The following is a 22,522-nucleotide window of genomic DNA, read 5'->3' as shown; positions in this document are numbered from 1 at the left end:
AAAACAGAATGCTGGACGACAGCAAAGACTTACTGTGGAGCAAAGACGGCGTCCACAAAAGTGCATCCGAACATGACATGACAATCAATAATGTCCCCACAAGGAAGGATAAAACAACTGAAATATTCTTGATTGCCAAAACAAAGTAAATGCGGGAAATATCGCTCAAAGGAAGACATGAAACTGCTACAGGAAAATACCAAAAAAAGAGAAAAAGTCACCAAAATAGGAGCGCAAGACAAGAACTAAAACACTCCACACAGGAAAACAGCAAAAAACTCAAAATAAGTCACAGCATGATGTGACAGGTCGGGACAGTACACCTACTTTGAGACAAGAGCTATAGTGATGCATGGTGGGTTATGGTTTAAATTCATATCCAACACTTGCAACAACGACTTTTTACTGTCAACTGAGTTTCGTTTTTTATTGATTTCTGCTGGTGGTGTGCTTCCAGATTTTTTCAACGGAAAAAATGTGCCTTGGCTCAAAAGGTTGAAAAACACTGCTGTACTGTAAACCAGTGTTTTTCAACCTTTTCTGAGCCAAGGCACATTTCTTGCGTTGAAAAAACCTCGAGCAGAAAACATAAAAACATTAAACTCAGCTGCTGATATTGACAATAAAAAGTCATTTTGGCAATTGTTGGATATTAATTCCATTAAACCATAACCAACCATGCATCACTATAGCTCTTGTCTCAAAGTAGGTGTACTGTCACACCGTGACTTATTTTGAAGTTTTTGGTGTTTTCCTGTGTGTAGTGTTTTAGTTTTTGTCTTGCGCTCCTATTTTTGGTGGCTTTTCCTATTTTGTTGGTATTTTCCTGTAGAAGTTTCATGTCTTCCTTGAACGCTATTCCCCGCACCTGCTTTGTTTTAGCAATCAATACTATTTAAGTTGTGCGGACGCTATCCTTCTTTGTGGGGACAGTGTTGATTGCCATGTCATGTACGGATGTACTTTGTGGACGCTGTCTGCTCCACACGCTGTATGTCTTTGCTGTCGTCCAGCAGTCTGTTTTTGTTTACTTTGCAGCTTGTTCAGCTTTAGTTTCATTTTGCATAGCCATCCCTAAGCTTCAATGGCTTTTCTTAGCGGCACTCGCCTTTTGTTTATTTTTGGTTTAAGAGTTAGATACCTTTTTACCTGCACGCTGCCTCCCGCTGTCGTCTGTATGTTGTGATCACGACAAACATCGACAAAGCAATTAGCTACCTGCTGCCACCTACTGATATGGAAAAGTATTACATGGTTATGCTGCCGAGCTCTAGACAGCGCCGACACTCAGCAACGGCACATTTGCGGATTATAATTACTGGTTTGCAAAAAATATTTTTAACCCAATTAGGTGAAATTACATAATCTCCCAAGGCACACCAGACTTTATTTCACGTCACACTAGTGTGCCGCGGCACAGTGGTTGAAAAATACTGCTGAAAAGACACCAGTCAAATGTAACACGTTATTTTTAAAAATTATTTATAACAATTTAATTCAAATAATTCCCTTTTCCATGTACTTTATAGCTACAAAAACGTCTGTTGTTAGGCCACATTGCAGTTATGACTGGAGCCTCGAATATAAATGTATGAATTATATCATTACACAACTGTCTATGCGTTCATTCATTATATTTTTTAAGTACAATTTGATGAATAACTTGCTTTAAATGTTTAGATATTTATTTTTACTAAACAAAAAAAAAGTTTGGAATATATGATAACATTTGACTATTAAAATATGCTTTTTTTTTTGTCAAAATGGAAAGAACAAATATATTTAGTAAGAACGATTTTTTTGACACACATTATTTCCAGGTTTTTATATAAAATGACAATATGAGGTGACACCTGTAATAAAAAGGAATATTCTTTTTTTTCCATTAAAACAAAAAGTACTAAACACACCATGAGAAGACCCCTGGTTGCACTAATTATTAATTGCATTTATTACTAGCTGTAAAATGTGTTATACAGTTTGCATATTACTACAAAATAAAAATACATATACTTTATGGACTGCTGCAGTCAATAACAGCACACATAACGTCACATATTCATGTCTGAGAGGCTTGTTTCATGCTCATCAGGAAGGAGGAAACATGAACAAACACGGCTTCTGTTTTAGTCACATGGATCCGTGCCAGGGAAAAAAAATGGCTTTAAGTTCCTGGAACCTTTAATTTCTGGAACTATCCGTGTGGCTTGTGTTTCCGCAGCAGAATAATTTCGCCACACCTATAGTGTGTGTGTGACAATCATTTAACTTATTTCACAGTTCAATTAGTTTGTAAATTTTAGATCAAACAGATTGGAAAAATTCAAACAAAGAAAACAAACCACCAGTACATTGTTGCACCGCCTCTGGCTTTATAAGATCCACCATTTTCTTCTGTTTCCACCACACTTTCGACTTTGGATGAAGATCCGGTATTCGGTCGAATTTGGCTAATTCCTCAAAAAAAGCTACCAATAGCGAAGCTCGATGCTATTGAATTGCGCTACCATGTCACGTTTGTTGTCGAATTTTGTTAGACACACATGCCGCCTAGGGTTGTGCCGATACCAATATTTTAGTACTGGTACCGGTACCAAAATGTATTTCGATACGTTTTGATACTTCTCTAAATAAGGGGTACCACAATAAAAAGCAGTATTGGCTTTATTTTAACAACAAATCTTGGGGTACATTAAACACATGTTTCTTATTGCAATTTTGTCCTTAAATAAAATAGTGAACATACGAGACAACTTGTCTTTTATTAGTAAGTAAGCAAACAAAGGTTCCTAATTAGTCTGCTGACGTATGCAGTAACATTATGTGTCATTTATCATTCTATTATTTTGTCAACATTATGAGGGACAAACTGTAAAAATCGATTATTAATCTACTTGTTCATTTACTGTTAATATCTGGTTATTTTCTCTTTTAACATGTTATATCTACACTTCTGTGAAAATGTAGAAATCACTTATTCTTCTGTTGTTTGATACTTTACATTAGTTTTGGATGATACCACAAATTTGGGTATCGATCCGATACCAAGTAAATACAGGATGATACATTGGTCATATTCAAAGTCCTCATGTGTCCAGGGACGTATTTCCTGAGTTTATAAACATAATATACATTTTATATAAAGATAATTGTATTTTGATATCATTACAGTGAATGTCAGGTGTAGATCCACCCATGGCATTTGTTTACATTCAGGGTGCTAGCTTGCTGTTAGCGGTTAGCTGTCGTATCCTCCTACGGTGTGTAGTGAAGCATGTTTAGCTATTTGTCCTCCAGTGATAATGGTACATGTAAGAAACTTACTTTATTCGTCGCCATGGACGCAAGGATTAGTGATTTAGAGGAAGCTAAAACACTGCCGACTGCGGATGAATGTTAGCCGCTAGCTGGCTAGCCATGTCTTAAAGCACCTCTTCCTGAAGGAGCGTTTCAGTGTTATAGCTTCACTTTATCGTTAGTTTTTAAGCCAAAATGTGTCCATTCTCCCTTTTCTGTCTACACACTGTGTCTGCTTGTAAGTACTCTGTGAATGTGCGCTGCCGAAAATGCTCCTCTGCTCCTAAAACCAACAATGTCACAACGTGACGACGCGCCGTCATGCCAGGGACCTGGTACTTTTCAAACAGAGTATAGTACCCTGGTACTATACCAGTACCGGTATACCGTACAACCCTAGGTACCCTTGGTAGTGGGGGAACAACAGTGCAAACATAACCTTTGTTTTCACTGAAATTAAAACTACTGTTTGAATGGTGGTGAAAAGAAAAATGAAAGCTATCATTTTTTGTGTCAATGTTAACTTTCTAATTCCTGCTTGCTTCTTTGTCTCCTGCTTTCTTCTTTGTCTTGTCTTGTCTTTCTTGTTGTCTCTTTTTGCACTGCTCTCCAAATCTAAACATTGGAACTATTTAACTGGCCTCAAAGAAATTGACAAGATCTTGGGTTTGGGGGAACCTGCTTGTCGTGACGGAGCGGTTGTTGCTGGACACATGACGTACTCTTGGGAGAAGAAGGAGTGCTGCGTGCCTGGCGACCCTTCCAGTCGAGGACGTGAAGATATCCATCTATTCGGAATTATGACAACAGGACATCTGCTGATTGGAGTAAGCGTTGCTCTGGTTTGTCGTCAAATTGGAAGTTGATGGCAGTCTTCAAAGTACCCCAAAGCTGCCACAAATGATTGGAGGATGCGAGAAGAACTGTGGACACTCTTGTGATTTGGATAACATCCGACTGTCTGCCCTGCTGGATGAATTTTGAGGACAATTTAGAGTGAAAAGCAAATTTTTTTTTCGCATACAAAACATTTTAACTTGGATTGTTTCCCTGGCTTCGAGACTCTCCCGAAGGACAGTGCGGCGAAGACACAACAAACTCCCTTCTTGTCTCTTATGGACACACACCTGTTGTTGTTGACTTTGGACTAGCAACTGCACGACATCAAGGCCGCGGAATAGAGACACGCGGCAGGCTTACACACACACATGCATCCACAAAAATATACGCCACACACCCATACCCCACCCCCCATCCAACGCCCTTGACGCGAATCCCTTAGAGGTGATGGACGGATGGGCAGCGCCTGAAGAGCTGTAGCCTGCCACTGTGGCCCCCACTCCCTCCCCTTTGTTGCAAGAGATGGATGTTGTAATATGTATATGTGCTTTGCTATGGAGGATTTTTCCACTCCAGACTGGGCCCCCTGGGCACTCATCCTCCCCCAGCGTTTACCTTTTCACCATCTTTTACGAGGCGCCTTGTGGCGACCCATCAGCGTTCCTGTTCTGTAACCCTGTACACTGTTTGTTTGTCTAACCTTGAACGGGTTTGTGCTGAAAACAAAGTTTTGTTGTACTTGTGCAATGACAATAAAGACCTACCTACCTATCTACCTACCTGTAACTGTTGCCATCTATCGCATAAGATGATCTCCGGTACTATATATATGTTGGTATGGGTCTAGACCAGGGGTGCCCAAAACAAATCAAAACAGTTTGCAAGTTTTTACCTTCAAAACCTGCACATTTGTTTTTAAATAATGAGAAAATGCAATTTTGGGCAAAACATTTGTTAGCACGCTGACCGGATAGCATTTTTGATTGATTGATTGAAACTTTTATTAGTAGATTGCACAGTACAGTACATATTCCGTACAATTGACCACTAAATGGTAACACCCGAATAAGTTTTTCAACTTGTTTAAGTCGGGGTCCACGTTAATCAAGTAACAAAAACTATATCTGTGTCACTTGAGGGCAAAAAAAATCTGATTGGGTGTGCAGTGTGTAGAACAGGGGTGGGCAATTAATTTTTACCGGGGGCCGCATGAGCAACCCGAGCACTGCTGGAGGGCCACATCGACAATATTTCAATTAAATTTTGCTCAATATTATTTTTGATATATACCGTAAGATAAATAATAATAATAATAATAATAATAATAATAATTAATAATAATAGTAATACTTCAACATAGTGTGTGTAACAGCATTCCATGACTAATATAAATACATTAACATTAATAATAAATGACAGTAAAATAAGCACACGTATGACTGAGGAGTCATAGTGTAACTTTGTGTGGTGTTTGAGTTGTCCGACTTTTTGTGTGGCCTTAAACGCACCAGTGGTTTAGTCGTATGCGTGTTGGTGACGGATGACAAGTTGGTTTTGGCCTGGTTTGTACGGCAGAAAATGACTAGTTTTTCGAGATAGGAGTGTTTTATTCATGTTTTTGGTGTGGTTATGGCCGAATATAAACAGTTTTGCTCAATAAAGTGATCAATATAATTCCTGTCCTCGAAGCATCTCGATAGACGTTACAATAATTGAACGGTGTTCAATTGAACAGTGTTGACGAACACCGTTAGGGCCGCTTGTTGTCACTGTCACTCAAAGTTGCATTGCAAAATTACACAGAATAAATATGTTTATTTTGTTTAGAATTCAGATGGGATTTGATTTGGTGCGCGGCATATATTTGCTGTGCGCAGCGGACGCTTGAGCAGTGCGCAATTGCGCAGGCACGCACCTTAGAGGGAACGTTGCTTGGCAGTCCATGTCTTGTTGAAAACACGCCATTCGTCATCAACTTTTCTTTTTTTAGCGTCTCGGGTGTAAACAGTGCATCACTTGTCGCTGTGCACCTTCACTCACAGGTTACACACGGACACACGCCCATAAATAATACTTTTCAAAATAAAAGCAGCACAGTTGTATTGCGCGCACGACATAGATGTTTTTTCAACTTTATTTTGTAATTTGTGATTGCAGCTGTTCACATTCACTCACAATCATGCACACGCATACGTCCACACGGAAGTAATACAAATAACGATTTTCAAAACAAAAGCAGCACCGTTGTATTGCACACTCGACATAGATACTTTTTAAAATGTATTTTGTAATTTATAATTGGCCTCACGTGGGCCGGGCCCTGCGATGAGGTGGCGGCTTGTCCAGGGTGTACCCCGCCTTCCGCCCGATTGTAGCTGAGATAGGCTCCAGCGCCCCCCGCAACCCCGAAGGGAATAAGCGGAAAATGGATGTCCTCACGTGGGCCGGACAGGGATGCACAAAGGGCCGGATGCGGCCCGCGGGCCGCAGAATGCCCAGGTCTGGTGTAGAATGATCAATGGTGAGTTCTTGGTTTCTTATGTGGGTTTATTGTAGGGTGATTTCATTAACTTCCTCCCAGAGCGGTAACAACACACAACAACCACAGTCACGGTTTTGGTCTACCTTAAAGCAGTTCTTCTGCCATAAACAGCAATGTGGTGACACTCTTAAACAGGGCAATACTGCCATCTACTGTACATCTATGTGACATCTCCCTCCTTTTCAAGTTATCTCAAATAACTGCAAAGTGTTTCTTAACAGGTAATAATAGCTCAATTGAAATGAACAATATTACTAGAGATGTCCGATAATATCGGCCTGCCGATATTATCGGCCATAGATGCTTTAAAATGTAATATCGGAAATTATCAGTATCGTTTTTTTTATTATCGGTATCGTTTTTTAAATTTTTTTATTAAATCAACAAAAAAACACAAGATACACTTACAATTAGTGCACCAACCCCAAAAACCTCCCTCCCCCATTTACACTCATTCACACTCATTCACAAAAAAGGGTTGTTTTTTTCTATTATTAATATTCTGGTTCCTACATTATTTATCAATATATATCAATACAGCAGTGACGTGGGGGCGTGGCTAAGATGCGCAAGCAGTAGTTTGCCTCTGCAGTAACTCCGGTGAAAACTTTAAGATTTAATTCAAATTCTGCTTTTTAAAAAAAATTAAAACTGACAACGCTTGGCCAACTATATGCATGCCTATCACTCTGGGTGAGTTATACTCTATTAAGACATAGATAACAACAATTATGCCCAAGACACGAAGAGGGAAGCAATCAGAGTCACCTGTGGCCGTAAGCGAGCGTGAGGCTGGCGCTGAGATGGCGTCATCAACTTTGGAGAAGTTGCTGGATAAAATACTCAAGTCTATGAACAAACGTTTAGACATGCTTGAGGAAAAGCTTGAGGCTCTTGCAAGCAAGCAGGCGGCATTGACCAACAGAGTGGAGAACATGCAGCAGCAAGGTTCCGAACATGAACGCCGCATCGAAGCGCTCGAACAAAAACTGACTGAAACGCAGAAGAGCAATGAAAAATTGGCAGCTAAAATAGACGAATTGGAAGGGCGCTCAAGACGTAATAACATAAAAATAGTCGGGATACCAGAGCAAAAGAAAACGGAAAACTTACGGATTTCGTTGCGGACCTGATACCAAAGTTGTTTGGAGCGAGTAACTTCTCCAAGCCAGTGGTGGTGGACCGCGCGCACCGTGGTGACGGCAAGCGCCCCAGGAGCATCATCGCAAAAATACACTTCTACCAGGACCATACTTGCCAACCTCCTTTACCGGGGGGCGGGGGGTGGAGGGGCGCGGTCGGGGTGGGGCGGGGTCCTGGTTAAGGGCGTGGTTAATAGGGGAGTATATTTACAGCTAGAATTCACCAACTCAAGTATTTCATATATATATAACTATCCATCCATCTTCTTCCGCTTATCCGAGGTCGGGTCACGGGGGCAGCAGCTTAAGCAGGGAAGCCCAGACTGCCCTCTCCCCAGCCACTTCGTCCAGCTCCTCCCGGGGGATCCAGAGGCGTTCCCAGGCCAGCCGGGAGACATAGTCTTCCCAACGTGTCTTGGGTCTTCCCTGTGGCCTCCTACCGGTCGGACGTGCCCTAAACACCTCCCTAGGGAGGCGTTTGGGTGGCATCCTGACCAGATGCCCGAACCACCTCATCTGGCTCCTCTCGATGTGGAGGAGCAGCGGCTTTACTTTGAGCTCCCCCCGGATGGCAGAGCTTCTATCTCTAAGGGAGAGCCCCGCCACTTGGCGGAGGAAACTCATTTCGGCCGCTTGTACCCGTGATCTTGTCCTTTCGGTCATAACCCAAAGCTCATGACCATAGGTGAGGATGGGAACGTAGATCGACCGGTAAATTGAGAGCTTTGCCTTCCGGCTCAGCTCCTTCTTCACCACAACGGATCGATACAGCGTCCGCATTACTGAAGACGCCGCACCGATCCGCCTGTCGATCTCACGATCCACTCTTCCCTCACTTGTGAACAAGACTCCGAGGTACTTGAACTCCTCCACTTGGGGAAGGGTCTCCTCCGCAACCCGGAGATGGCACTCCACCCTTTTCCGGGCGAGAACCATGGATTCGGACTTGGAGGTGCTGATTCTCATCCCAGTCGCTTCACACTCAGCTGCGAACCGATCCAGCGAGAGCTGAAGATCCTGGCCAGATGAAGCCATCAGGACCACATCATCTGCAAAAAGCAGAGACCTAATCCTGCAGCCACCAAACCAGATCCCCTCAACGCCTTGACTGCGCCTAGAAATTCTGTCCATAAAAGTTATGAACAGAATCTGTGACAAAGGGCAGCCTTGGCGGAGTCCAACCCTCACTGGAAACGTGTCCGACTTACTGCCGGCAATGCGGACCAAACTCTGGCACTGATCATACAGGGAGCGGACCGCCACAATCAGACAGTCCGATACCCATACTCTCTGAGCACTCCCCACAGGACTTCCCGAGGGACACGGTCGAATGCCTTCTCCAAGTCCACAAAACACATGTAGACTGGTTGGGCAAACTCCCATGCACCCTCAAGGACCCTGCCGAGAGTATAGAGCTGGTCCACAGTTCCACGACCAGGACGAAAACCACACTGTTCCTCCTGAATCCGAGGTTAGACTATCCGGCGTAGCCTCCTCTCCAGCACACCTGAATAGACCTTACCGGGAAGGCTGAGGAGTGTGATCCCACGATAGTTAGAACACACCCTCCGGTTCCCCTTCTTAAAGAGAGGAACCACCACCCCGGTCTGCCAATCCAGAGGTACCGCCCCCGATGTCCACGCGATGCTGCAGAGTCTTGTCAACCAAGACAGCCCCACAGCATCCAGAGCCTTAAGGAAGCCTTGCCACCGAGGAGCTTTTTAACTACCTCAGCAACCTCAGCCCCAGAAATAGGAGAGCCCACCACAGATTCTCCAGGCACTGCTTCCTTATAGGAAGACGTGTTGGTGGGATTGAGGAGGTCTTCGAAGTATTCCCTCCACCGATCCACAACATCCGCGGTCGAGGTCAGCAGAACACCATCCTCACCACACACGGTGTTGATAGTGCACTGCTTCCCCTTCCTGAGGCGGCGGATGGTGGTTCAGAATCGCTTCGAAGCCGTCTAGAAGTCGTTTTCCATGGCTTCCTTGAACTCCTCCCATGTCCGAGTTTTTGCCTCCGCGACCGCCGAAGCCGCACACCGCTTGGCCTGTCGGTACCTGTCCGCTGCCTCAGGAGTCCTATGAGCCAAAAGAACCCGATAGGACTCCTTCTTCTGCTTGACGGCATCCCTCACCACCGGTGTCCACCAACGGGTTATAGGATTACCGCCACGACAGGCACCAACTACCTTGCGGCCACAGCTCCAATCAGCCGCCTCGACAATAGAGGCGCGGAACATGGTCCATTCGGACTCAATGTCCAGCACCTCCCTCGTGACATGTTCAAAGTTCTTCCGGAGGTGGGAATTGAAACTCTCTCTGACAGGAGACTCTGCCAGACGTTCCCAGCAAACCCTCACAATGCGTTTGGGCCTGCCAGGTCTGTCCGGCATCCTCCCCCACCATCGCAGCCAACTCACCACCAGGTGGTGATCGGTAGAAAGCTCCGCCCCTCTCTTCACCCGAGTGTCCAAAACATGAGGCCGCAAATCCGACGACACAACTACAAAGTCGATCATGGAACTGCGGGCTAGGGTGTCCTGGTGCCAAGTGCACATATGGACACCCTTATGTTTGAACATGGTGTTCGTTATGGACAATCTGTGACGGGCACAAAAGTCCAATAACAAAACACAGCTCGGGTTCAGATCCGGGCAGCCATTCTTCCCAATCACGCCTCTCCAGGTTTCACTGTCGCTGCCAACATGAGCGTTGAAGTCCCTCAGTAGAACGAGGGAATCACCCGGGGGAGCACTCTCAAGTACTCCCTCGAGTGAATCCAAAAAGGGTGGGTACTCTGAGCTGTGGTTTGGCGCATAAGCGCAAACCACAGTCAGGACCCGTCCCCCACCCGAAGGCGGAGGGAAGCTACCCTCTCGTCCACCGGGTTGAACTCCAACATGCAGGCTCTGAGCCGGGGGGCAACAAGAATTGCCACCCCAGCCCGTCGCCTCTCACTGCCGGCAACGCCAGAGTAGAAGAGAGTCCAGCCCCTCTCGAGAGAACTGGTTCCAGAGCCCTTGCTGTGCGTCGAAGTGAGTCCGACTATGTCTAGTCGGAACTTCTCCACCTCGCGCACTAGCTCAGGCTCCTTCCCCCCCAGCGAGGTGACGTTCCACGTCCCAAGAGCTAGCTTCTGTAGCCGAGGATCGGACCGCCAAGTGCCCAGCTCACATCGCACCCGACCTCTATGACCCCTGCTATGGGTGGTGAGCCCATTGGAGGGGGAACCCACGTTGCCTCTTCGGGCTGTGCCCGGCCGGGCCCCTTGGGGACAGGCCCGGCCACCAGGCTTTCGCCATCGTGCCCCACCTCCGGGCCTGGCTCCAGAGGGGGGCCCCGGTGACCCGCGTCCGGGCGAGGGAAATCTGGGTCCAAAGTTTTTATTTTTCATTGAGGTCTTTTCATTTGAGGTCTTCATATATATATATATATATATATATATATATATATATATATATATATATATATATATATATATATATATATATATATATATATATATATATATATATATATATATATATATATATATATATATATATATATATATGAACTACTTGACTTTCAGTGAATTCTAGCTATATAAATATGTATTTATTTTATTATACATATAAATGATAAATGGGTTATACTTGTATAGCGCTTTTCTACCTTCAAGGTACTCAGAGTGCTTTGACAGTATTTCCACATTCACCCATTCACACACACATTCACACACTGATGGCGGGAGCTGCCATGCAATGCGCTAACCAGCAGCCATCAGGAGCAAGGGTGAAGTGTCTTGCCCAAGGACACAACGGACGTGACTAAAATACTTGAATTTCAGTGTTCCAGGGGCTATCCAGTAGATGGCAGTATTGTCCTGTTTAACTTCTCCTCCGTTCATGACTCGGCCACCGTGTTCAATGGAGAAGTCTGTTTTACAAAATGTACAGGCAACATAATTACATACCCCTTCTCCTTCGAACTGTCCTGGATGAACTGAAATTCTTGTTTCCATTTGTTTTGGAAGTTGCAAGCGTATTTCTTCATCTTGCTCGTCGACGGCGTCGCCATGCCTGTAACTTCCTCGTTCTTCTGCTTCGTCTCCTTGTTGTGTGGCAGTTGTGCACTCTACTCTCTAAAAGCTGTAGATGTTATGACGTCATTGGGCAGGCAAGCTGTTTATATTGTAGGAAAGCGGACGTGAGAACAGGCTGTCCCCACTCAGGTCCGCATTGAGCTGGAGGGGGCGTGGCCTCCAGCTCCGGCTGAATACCGGGAGTTTGTCGGGAGAAAATTTCTGCCGGGAGGCGCTGAATACCGGGAGTCTCCCGCTAAAAACGGGAGGGTTGGCAAGTATGACCAGGACAAGGAGCTACTTCTTCGACTGAGCCGTGGCCAGGAGCTGATCTACAACGGCCTGCGTGTGTTCCTGTTTCCAGACTACACTGCCGAGGTGACAGCGCAAAGACGGGCCTTTTGAGAGGTAATGAACATGCTGCGGTAGAAGGAAATCAAGTTTATGCTACGTTTTCCAGCTCGCCTGCATGTGGAGTACAACGACCAGGTAAAAGTGTTTACCTCTCCTACAGACACTAAGACTTTCATTATAAAACATCTTAGTGGCTAATCATCAATAACAGCTTTACCACACAAGGCTTATGATAAGCATAAAGCAGAAATTCACTTTTTCGCTGAGGTTTATTTCACCGGAGGACGCAGGAGAAAAAAGTAAACACTTCGCTGCTGAGCTATTGCTTGGAGCAGTGAACGCAATTACTAGCATGCGCCCTGCGCCTGAAGATGGGGGTGGGGGACTTTTGGACTGGGGAATCGACCAACACAACGTCGTATGGATAACATCACAATGGAGATTTCACTCCAAAACATTGAACTACACACGATGGGGACAGAGGGAGGAGGGAACAATGGGGTGTGAGTGTTGTGTATGTGTGAATCTGAGCATGAATGTGGAGGAGAGAGGTGCACAATCATATTTCAACTTGTCAATTACTAAGGTTTTTTTTCACGTAAAGATAAAATGCCCTAAACATTTTTAATGTCAACATTAAAAAATTACACTAGTTTCATGGAACGTCAGGGGTTTAGCCAAAAATATTAAAGCAGGAAAGGTTTTTTCACACTTAAATTCATTAAAAGCAGATGTTTTATTCTTACAAGAAACACATCTCTTTAAAGACAAATTTAAAGCTAGCTGGATACCTCAGGTTTATCATGCACCCTTTACTTCACAAGCTAGAGGTGTAGCCATTTTATTTCATAAAAATGTGCCTTTCATACTTACTATCCTGCCTTCCTTAAGCACACTTGTACACGAAGGCAGTAAGTTCAACACCTTCCGCTCATCAAAACTCTGAACACCAAGTTGACTGATGGAGGCCAGGTTTATTGACAGTTGAAAGGGTAAAACTGTAAGACACATACATTGTAAATGTAAATGCATGAATTAAATGAACTTAATAATGTCATATCACAGACTACAGATTATCAAGTATTCTATTTGAATTAAATCTAAGTTTAACTTTGTCACACACCACTGTATGTGTTGTTATGATTAATAATACCAGTGACAATTGAGCTTTCTACAGTTTAAATTGACTTAAGTAACAGTACAACAAAACGTCCACTAGATGGCGGCAGATGACAACAAATGAAAGTTAGCCGACCTGAACAGGTAATGCAATCAGAGATCGTCTAACATCATAAAACATACACATTTCACAGCTAAATATGACTCATTGTGTACTATAAACATTAAATATGGGTACATACCAACGATGCCACGAACAGCATAAGATGTGATAGTTGTTTGCTGAGAAACACAAGGAGTGAAGCGGAGTTGTGCGCACCAGTCTGAAATCTTTCCGAAGTCTAAACACGTGACCTATCTGCGGGTTTCTTAAAGGTACAGCTCACTTAACAGAACCAACTGAAATGACTTGGAAATAACACACACTGAATAAAGTAATCTTAATAACTGAGGCAGAACACTCCCCGCCTGGCATTATCAAATGTCATCACCTAAATGTCCATACAGCTCTTATTGTTCCTAATCAGGAGCAAGAAAGAGGACTGTCTCAGAAATGGGACGCAGGAAGAGTTTAGTCCCGTCTTTCCTGTAGACCTTGATCTCCACTTGCCGCACCTTACCGTCTTTGCTTGGAAAGACTTGAGTAATCAAGCTCAGAGGCCACTCGTTTCTTGCAAGCTGGTTGTCTTTGAGAAGGACAATACTCCCAAGCTGAAGGTCTGGGGTGGAGGCCACTTTCTCCGTGGTTGAAGGGATGCAAGGTACTGTTTCTTCCACCTACTCCAGAAAGTTTGGGCAAGATGTTGGACTTGGCGCCACTGGGACTTGTGAAGGTTTTTGATCCAATCACCGACTGGGGCAGAAGGAAGACTAAATTTTTGGGTGAGGAGGGTCGCTGGAGTAAGGATGAGGGGGTCGTCCGGGTCAGTAGACACTGGGATCAGAGGTCTGGCATTAATGATTGCAGCAACCTCTGCCATTAGTGTAGTGAGTGCTTCGTGAGTGAGTCGTGAAGAACCCAGCTGGAGGAACATGGAGTCCAGAATCCTTCGTGCTACTCCAATCATCCTCTCCCATGAACCACCCATATGAGAGGCGTGAGGAGCGTTGAACTTCCATTCACATCCTTGATCCAAGAGATACTTCTCGACCGAAGCATTAATGATGTTTGAGGAGATCTTCAGCTCTTTACACGCGCTGACAAAGTTAGTTCCCCGGTCTGAACGAATAAGCTTCACAGGGCCCCTAACAGCAAGGAAACGCCGAAGAGCGTTGATGAAGCTTGACGTGTCGAGAGATTCTATTACCTCGATATGGACAGCTCGAACACTCATGCAGGTAAATAACACTGCCCACCGTTTACTCTGAGCGAAGCCACCTCTTGTACGTCGTGAAGACACAGCCCACGGTCCGAAAACATCCAAGCCAACATTTGTGAATGGAGGTTCAGAAGAGAGGCGATCTTCCGGAAGGTCGGCCATCTTCTGTGTCTGATGGGGGCCTCGTAGTTTACGACATACGACGCATGCATGAATCACACTGCTCACCCGTCTTTTTCCACCAACTATCCAGAATCCGGCACTGCGTATGGCACCCTCGGTGAACAGTCGCCCTTGATGTTGAGTTTTCTCATGATGGTGTCGGATCAAGAGTATTGCTACATGATGACTGCCGGGAATAATGATGGGGGTTTTCTCCTGTTGCTGAAGTTGAGCTTCTTTGATACAACCTCCAACTCTCAGAAGGCCATCATTATCAATGAAGGGATCGATGACTTTGAGGAGGCTGTCTTTAGAAAGACTTTCCTCCTTCTGCAGACAGGTGTACTCATCGGCGTAAATCTCCCGTTGAACAGTGCAGATGATGATTTGCTCAGACTGTAAGAGTTTGTTTGTAGAGATCACCATGTGACAGAGATGGGAGTCTTTGCAAACATTGTCTTTGGTTTCAGGGTTCTTCTGGAAGTGGCGTGCAATATGGATAAGGTGACCGACTGCATGGGTCAACGATTTCCAACTTGAAAACTTGGAAAAGCGTTGAGATCCAAGTAGTCTGCTTGACATGGTTGTGCTCATTGTTGACACTAGCGGACGGATGTCTGGATCTGATGAAGGGTCAAAGTTGTCTTCTTCAGACTGGTTTTTCAAGGGCTCTTTCAGAAATAGGGGTCCACACAGCCAGCTGGTATCTGAGAGATGTGCAGCTGTAACGGACCTTGTAGCGATATCTGCCGAGTTGAGTTCTGTTGGCACATGTTGCCACTGTTCATGGCGAGAAGACCTTCTTATCCTTAATACTCGGTTGCTGACGTACACGTAGAAGTGTCTGGTCTCATTCTTGATGTAACTGAGTACGACCTTACTGTCGCTGTAAAAGATAGTCTCATCCAGTTGTGTGTCGATGTCTGAGGAGATGAGCTCTGCCAGTTCTACAGCAAGGATAGCTGCGCAAAGCTCAAGCCTCGGCACCGTATGTTCATTAAGGGGGGCCAACTTAGCCTTTCCCATAGCAAACCCTACATGGATGGTACCCTCTGTATCTGTTAGCCTGAGATAGGCTACTGCAGCGATTGTCTTAGTAGAGGCGTCACAAAAGACACATAGCTCTCGTCGCAACATTCCTGCCAGAGAGGGTTCTGCATATGTCCGAGGTACCTGGAGACTTCCCAGATCTTTTAGAGAGGATCGCCATGTGACCCATGTCTGTTTCCTGTCTTGTGGGAGGGGAGAGTCCCAGTCGCCGTGGTCTTTTGTAAGCTCTCGTAAGATGGCTTTGCCTTGAATAGTGATTGGGGTGATGAATCCAAGAGGATCGTAGATGCCATTAACAGTAGACAGGATGCCTCGGCGGGTGAAGGGTTTCTCTTCATCACCCACCTTGAAGACGAAGGTGTCGGACATCAAATCCCAGTTGAGGCCCAGACTGCGTTGCATGGGAAGATCATCAGTGCCGAGATCCAAATCTTTGAAGTTGTTGGCGTGATCACGGGATGGGAAGGCCTCCATTACTTCTCTCCTGTTTGAGGCAATTTTATGCAGTCGCAAGTTTGATGCTGAGAGAGTGTCTTGCGTTCTCTTGAGTAGGTCCACTGCTGCTTCTACAGAAGAGAAGGATTTCAAGCCGTCGTCCACATAAAAGTCTCGATTGACGAACTTTTTGATGTCAGGGTCTCCAAACTCTGTGCTCTTCCGGAGACAGTAGATAGCCACTGCGGGGGAGGGGCTGTTGCCGAAGACGTGGACCCTCATGCGGTAGTCAATAATGTCTTTGGATGGGTCGTTATCCCGGAACCACAGGAACCTCAAGAAGTTACGGTCCTCTTCCCTGACGAGGAAGCAGTAGAACATCTGTTCAATGTCTGCCGTTACTGCTACAGCTTCTTTGCGGAACCTGAGAAGTACCCCAAGCAGACTGTTGTTGAAGTCGGGCCCAGTCAACAATACATTGTTTAATGACACTCCTCCATGCTGAGCACTTGAGTCAAACACAATGCGAATGTTTCCAGGCTTCTTCGGGTGATACACACCAAAGGTTGGAAGATACCAGCGCTCTTCGTCTCCCTTCAGAGGAGGTGCTACTTCTGCATTATTTTTTTGAAACATATTTTCGATGAAGGTGAGAAAATGTTGTTTTAATGCAGGCTTCCTTTCAAGACTCCGTCTCAGTGATGAAAGTCGATTTAAGGCCTGTACTTTGTTATCGCGGAGACGACGCCTTAGTGACTTGAAAGGCAGCGGAGCTACCCAGCTGTTGTTTTTATCTTTCTTTAAATTGTCTCTCATGATTTTCAAGAAAGAAATGTCCTCAATTGATGGAGCAACTTTGTCATCATCCCTTGTCTGTTGAAACACTGTGGAGCCCAACTCCTCAGTTTCTCGACTGCATGTAAGAATCCCTGCTGTCTGTATCTTAGGATAGTCTTTGTACTGAAACTGACTGCACCTCTCTTTCACCTGAAGGACGTTTGGGCATGGTTGAAAGATGGAGGGGCGTTTCCATTCTGCTGTCTGGGTATAGAAGGCATTTACACTGTCTGGCTTGTGCACACCTCCCAGGCAGACATTACCAACTATCACCCACCCCAGGTCGAGTTTCTGTGCATAAGGAGCATCTCGAGGGCCGTTCAACTGTTTGCGAACTTTGTGGGCTGCGATAATGTCTCGCCCTAGGAGAAGCAGAATGGGTGTACTCTGTTCGAGCTCTGGGATGAATTGAGCAATAGACTTCAGGTGGGGGTGATTAGATGCTGCATTGGGAGTTGGGATCTCTGATCTATTGTTAGGGATGTCGTTGCATTCAACCAGACTTGGTAGAGGAAGACTGACTTTCCCGTCCATGGATTCGATCTGGTAACCTGTAGCTCTTCTCCCCATGGTTTCCGTTACTCCCGAACAGGTTCGGAGAGAGTATGGAGACGGGGATCCTTGGACTTTGAAGGTGTCGAAGAACTCAGACCTGGCCAAGGATCTGTTGCTGTGTTCGTCAATGATAGCGTAGACCTTTATTGCCTTCTCTTGACGGTTGACAGGGTAGATTTTAACCAAATAAATTTTAGAGCATAATCTGTTGGTTTGATCACCACCACAGACTGCTGCTGGCAACTTCTGAAGATGTTGGCTCCTCGCCATGCTTTGAATAGGGGTATGGCTCCTCTGTCTGTGGTGCTGGTCCTGGATGAAGAGCAGAGTTATGTTTCTCACTCCCACATTCAGTGCATGTGGCCGTATACTTGCAGTCTCTAGCCATGTGTTTTGAAGATGTGCAACATTTACAGCAGATCTTGTGTTCTCTGAGGAATGCTTTCCTTTCTTCTATGGGTTTATCTCGGAAAGCTCGACATTTCCTCAAAAGGTGGGGTTTTTTATGAATTGGGCAGTGACGTTCGGGGTTCTCAGCTTCATCACTGTGTTCTGTAGGAGAGACGTCCATCTTGTGGACTGATATTTCCTTTGGTTTGGTTGTTCTAAAGGTCTTGTCTGTCTTTGCAATGTCAGCTTGAACAGCAAAGTTGAAACTAGGGTCATTTCTGATTTTAGCCTGATGGAAAATAAAGTCCACAAATACTTCAAAGGGAGGGAATGAGACTTGATAGCGTTCTTTGTAATTGGACCCAACAGACAGCCATTTATCTTGCAGACTAGAGGGCAACTTCTGGACAAGAGGACTTATTTCTCTGGCTGTGTCGAGGTAGTGAGGGCCGGGAAGAGTTCCATCTGTATTGGCCGCCTGCAGTTCCATAAGAAGGTCACTGAGCTCATGAAGTTTTGCATAGTCTTTGTAGGTGATTTTAGGGAAGTTGCTGATGCGTTGGAAGAGTGCCTCTCCGACTACTTCAGGGGCTCCGTAGCATGCGTCCAATCTGTCCCATATCATCTGAAGTCCTCTTTGAGGTTGGCTAGTGTTGACAGCTCGAATACGTTTTGCATGTTCTCCTGACTCTTTCCCCAGCCACTTGACCAGCAAATCCATTTCTTCGCCGCATGTTAGATGAAGTCCTCTTACTGCGTTTTGAAAAGACTGTTGCCAAGCGCTGTAACTCTCCGGCTGGTCATTGAATTGGGTCATACATGTAGTAACCAGTTCACGTCGAGCCAAATATCTGATAACATCATTCATACCTAATCTGTCATGATGAGCATTATGAGGAGTGTTACTGGACATGGCGGGACACTGAAAACCATTGTTACTTGATCCCTGTGGGTTATGATAACCTTGAGTATTCTTGAAGGGTAGAGGCGTGGTCATAGAGGGTTGTGGCTGATTTACAGTTACTCTGCTTGCTGCTGTTTGCGTGATGTTGGAAGCAGCTGGCCTATCTACTGCTATGGACTGGAGAGCATGGTGATAGTTTCTTGGTGCTGGGTCTAAACATAAATGGCTGCTTTCATTTTGAGAAGGAAAATGAGGATGTGGATGCAGTGCCGGGGTTGAATGTGTGTGTAGCTGACCAACACTGTCCTGGATGAAGGGGTGAAGAGGGGCGTTGGATTGTGTGCCTCGCTCACGAGCACCATCCTCTCAGTGGCCTAGTGGTTAGAGTGTCCGCCCTGAGATCGGTAGGTTGGAGTTCAAATCCCAGCCGAGTCATACCAAAGACTATAAAAATGGGACCCGTTTCCTCCCTGCTTGGTACTCAGCATCAAGGGTTGGAGTTGGGGGTTAAATCACCAAAATGATTCCCGGGCGCGGCGCCGCTGCTGCCCACTGCTCCCCAAGGGGATGGGTCAAATGCAGAGGACAAATTTCACCACATCTAGTGTGTGTGTGACAATCATTGGTACTTTAATCTTTAATCTTTAATCTGAGCGTATTCTTCTAATGCTACAGACGAATGTTCTTTTGACTGTTCAGTGACATATTCTTTGGTCCGCTCTAGAGGGTCACAGGGAATCTCTTGAAGTGGGAGCTTCCTGCTACTTCGCACACTGCCATCCATGCTTACCGCTGCTTCTAGGGCCTCAGCCTTTGCTTCAGCTACAGCTGCATCTCTTTCTAGGGACAGTTTCATCATTCGTGCTTCTAATTGAGCTTTTTCCATTGCTAGGATCATGTATTTTTCTGCAAAGTTCAGTCGTGCTTTTGCTGCCTCTACGTTGGCACGGGCTAAAGCCGCAGCATTCCCTGCAGATGATTTTGTGGAGCGTGATGTGTAGGATCTAGACTTCAGCGACGGCTCCTTTGAATCCATGATGTATGTTCAGCGTGAAACTGTGTTATCTTATGCGATGAAGTCGTTGTTTCACTATCCTGCCTTCCTTAAGCTCACTTAACAGAACCAACTGAAATGACTTGGAAATAACACACACTGAATAAAGTAATCTTAATAACTGAGGCAGAACACTTACATCAAAAATACCCTAACGGAAGATTTATTTTATTAAATGGTCATATTACATCCTACCCAGTAACTTTTTTGAATATCTATGGACCAAACACAGATGACTCAAACTTTTATCATAGAGTCTTTGGTCTACTTCCTGATGATAGCTCCTCTCATATCTACATTGGTGGTGATTTTAACTGCCTTTTGGATCCCACTTTAGATAGATTGTCAACTAAATCTCATGTAATTGCTAACTCAACTCAAACCATTAATAATCTTATGAGATCAAGAAATATCATAGACATACGGAGAACAAAACATCCTAATAAAAGGGAGTATTCATTTTACTCCGCTGTACACAATTCTTACACAAGAATCGATTACTTTTTAGTGGAAGCCTCTGCTCTCTCCAATGTCAGTAATCCTGACTACCACAGTAGAGTCATCTCAGATCACAGCCCTGTGAGTCTGCAGATTCAAATTGATCTCCTTAAAGGCCTACTGAAACCCACTACTACCGACCACGCAGTCTGATAGTTTATATATCAATTATGAAATCTTAACATTGCAACACATGCTAATACGGCGGGGTTAACTTATAAAGTGCAATTTTAAATTTCCCGCCACACTTCCGGTTGAAAACGTCTAGATATGATGACGTATGCGCGTGACGTCAACGGTTGATACGGAAGTATTCGGACCCATTGAATCCAATACAAAAAAGCTCTGTTTTCATCCCAAAATTCCACAGTATTCTGGACATCTGTGTTGGTGAATTTGTTTAATGAACAATGGAGACTGCAAAGAAGAAAGCTGTAGGTGTGTGTATTAGCGGCGGAATACAGCAACACAACCAGGAGGACTTTGAGGATAGCAGACGCGCTAGCCGAACGACCTCACCTTGACTTCCTCCGTCTCCGGGCCGCCAACCGCATCGGTGATCGGGTGAAGTCCTTCGTCGTACCGTCGATCGCTGGAACGCAGGTGAGCACGGGTCATAAAGAGCAGATGAGAGCTGGCGTAGGTGCAGAGCTAATGTTTTTAGCATAGCTCTGTCGAGGTTCCGTAGCTAAGTTAGCTTCAATGGCGTCGTTAGCAACAGCATTGCTAAGCTTCGCCAAGCTGAAAAGCAATAACAGTGAATTTACATGTCCAGAGTTTGGTAGTTTTGTTGATCTTCTGTCTATCCTTCCAGTCAGGGACTTATTTGTTTTGTTTCTATATGCAGAAAGCCCGATGCTATTACGTTAGCTCAGTAGCTAAAGAGCTTCACCCATGTATTGTCGTGGAGATAAAAGTCACTGTGAATGTCCATTTTGCGTTCTCGACTCTCATTTTCAAGAGGATATAGTATCCGAGGTGGTTTAAAATACAAATCCGTGATCCACAATAGAAAAAGGAGAGAGTGTGGAATCCAAAGAACCCTTGTACCTATGATACGGTCAGAGCGAAAAAAGATACGTTCTGCACTGCACGCTAGTCCTTCACTTTCACGTTCCTCATCCACGAATCTTTCATCCTCGCTCAAATTAATGGGGTAATCGTCGCTTTCTCGGTCCGAATCTCTCTCGGTCCGAATCTCTCTCGCTGCTGGTGTAAACAATAGGAAAATGTGAGCAGTTCTTCCTCCGGTGTCGTCACGCTACTTCCAGTAGGGGCAAGGCTTTTTTTTATCAGAGACTAAACGTTGCGAACTTTATCGTCGTTGTTCTATACTAAATCCTTTCAGCAAAAATATGGCAATATCGCGAAATGATCAAGTATGACACATAGAATGGATCCGCTATCCCTGTTTAAATAAAAAAAAAAACATTTCAGTAGGCCTTTAAAACCAAACAAAAATGGAGATTTAATCCACAATTATTATTATATGAAGATTTTAAAGAGTATATGAACAATATTATCCAAGAGTTTATTGAGGTGAATGATAACGGAGAGGTCTAAGACTCTATATTGTGGGAAGCCCTTAAAGCTACTGTGAGAGGATATATCATTTTATTTGAAAGCTCAAAACAAAGAGAAGTAAAAAAAAGGCATAAAGAATTGGAAAAAGAAATTAAAGAAATGGAAGAAATTCATATAAATTCTCTTTTGCAGTCTGACTACAATAAGATGCTGAAACTGAAAAATGAATACAATTCTCTTCTTCACGGGGAAGTATCTAAACTCTTACTGAAAAATAAACAAAAACATTTAGAAATATCTGATAAACCACAAACACTTCTGTCTAGACCGCTCAAAGGAGATCAAGCTAAAGCTGCTATCCACAAAATATGCTCAAAAACAGGTGAAACATGTACAGATTTACAGGAATCAACAATGTCTTTAAAGACTTTT

The sequence above is a fragment of the Entelurus aequoreus genome, linkage group LG25, assembly GCF_033978785.1.
Source record: "Entelurus aequoreus isolate RoL-2023_Sb linkage group LG25, RoL_Eaeq_v1.1, whole genome shotgun sequence".
NCBI lineage: Eukaryota > Metazoa > Chordata > Actinopteri > Syngnathiformes > Syngnathidae > Entelurus > Entelurus aequoreus.
The sequence above is the reverse complement of the archived record's forward strand: the minus strand, read 5'-3'. Positions refer to the sequence as shown.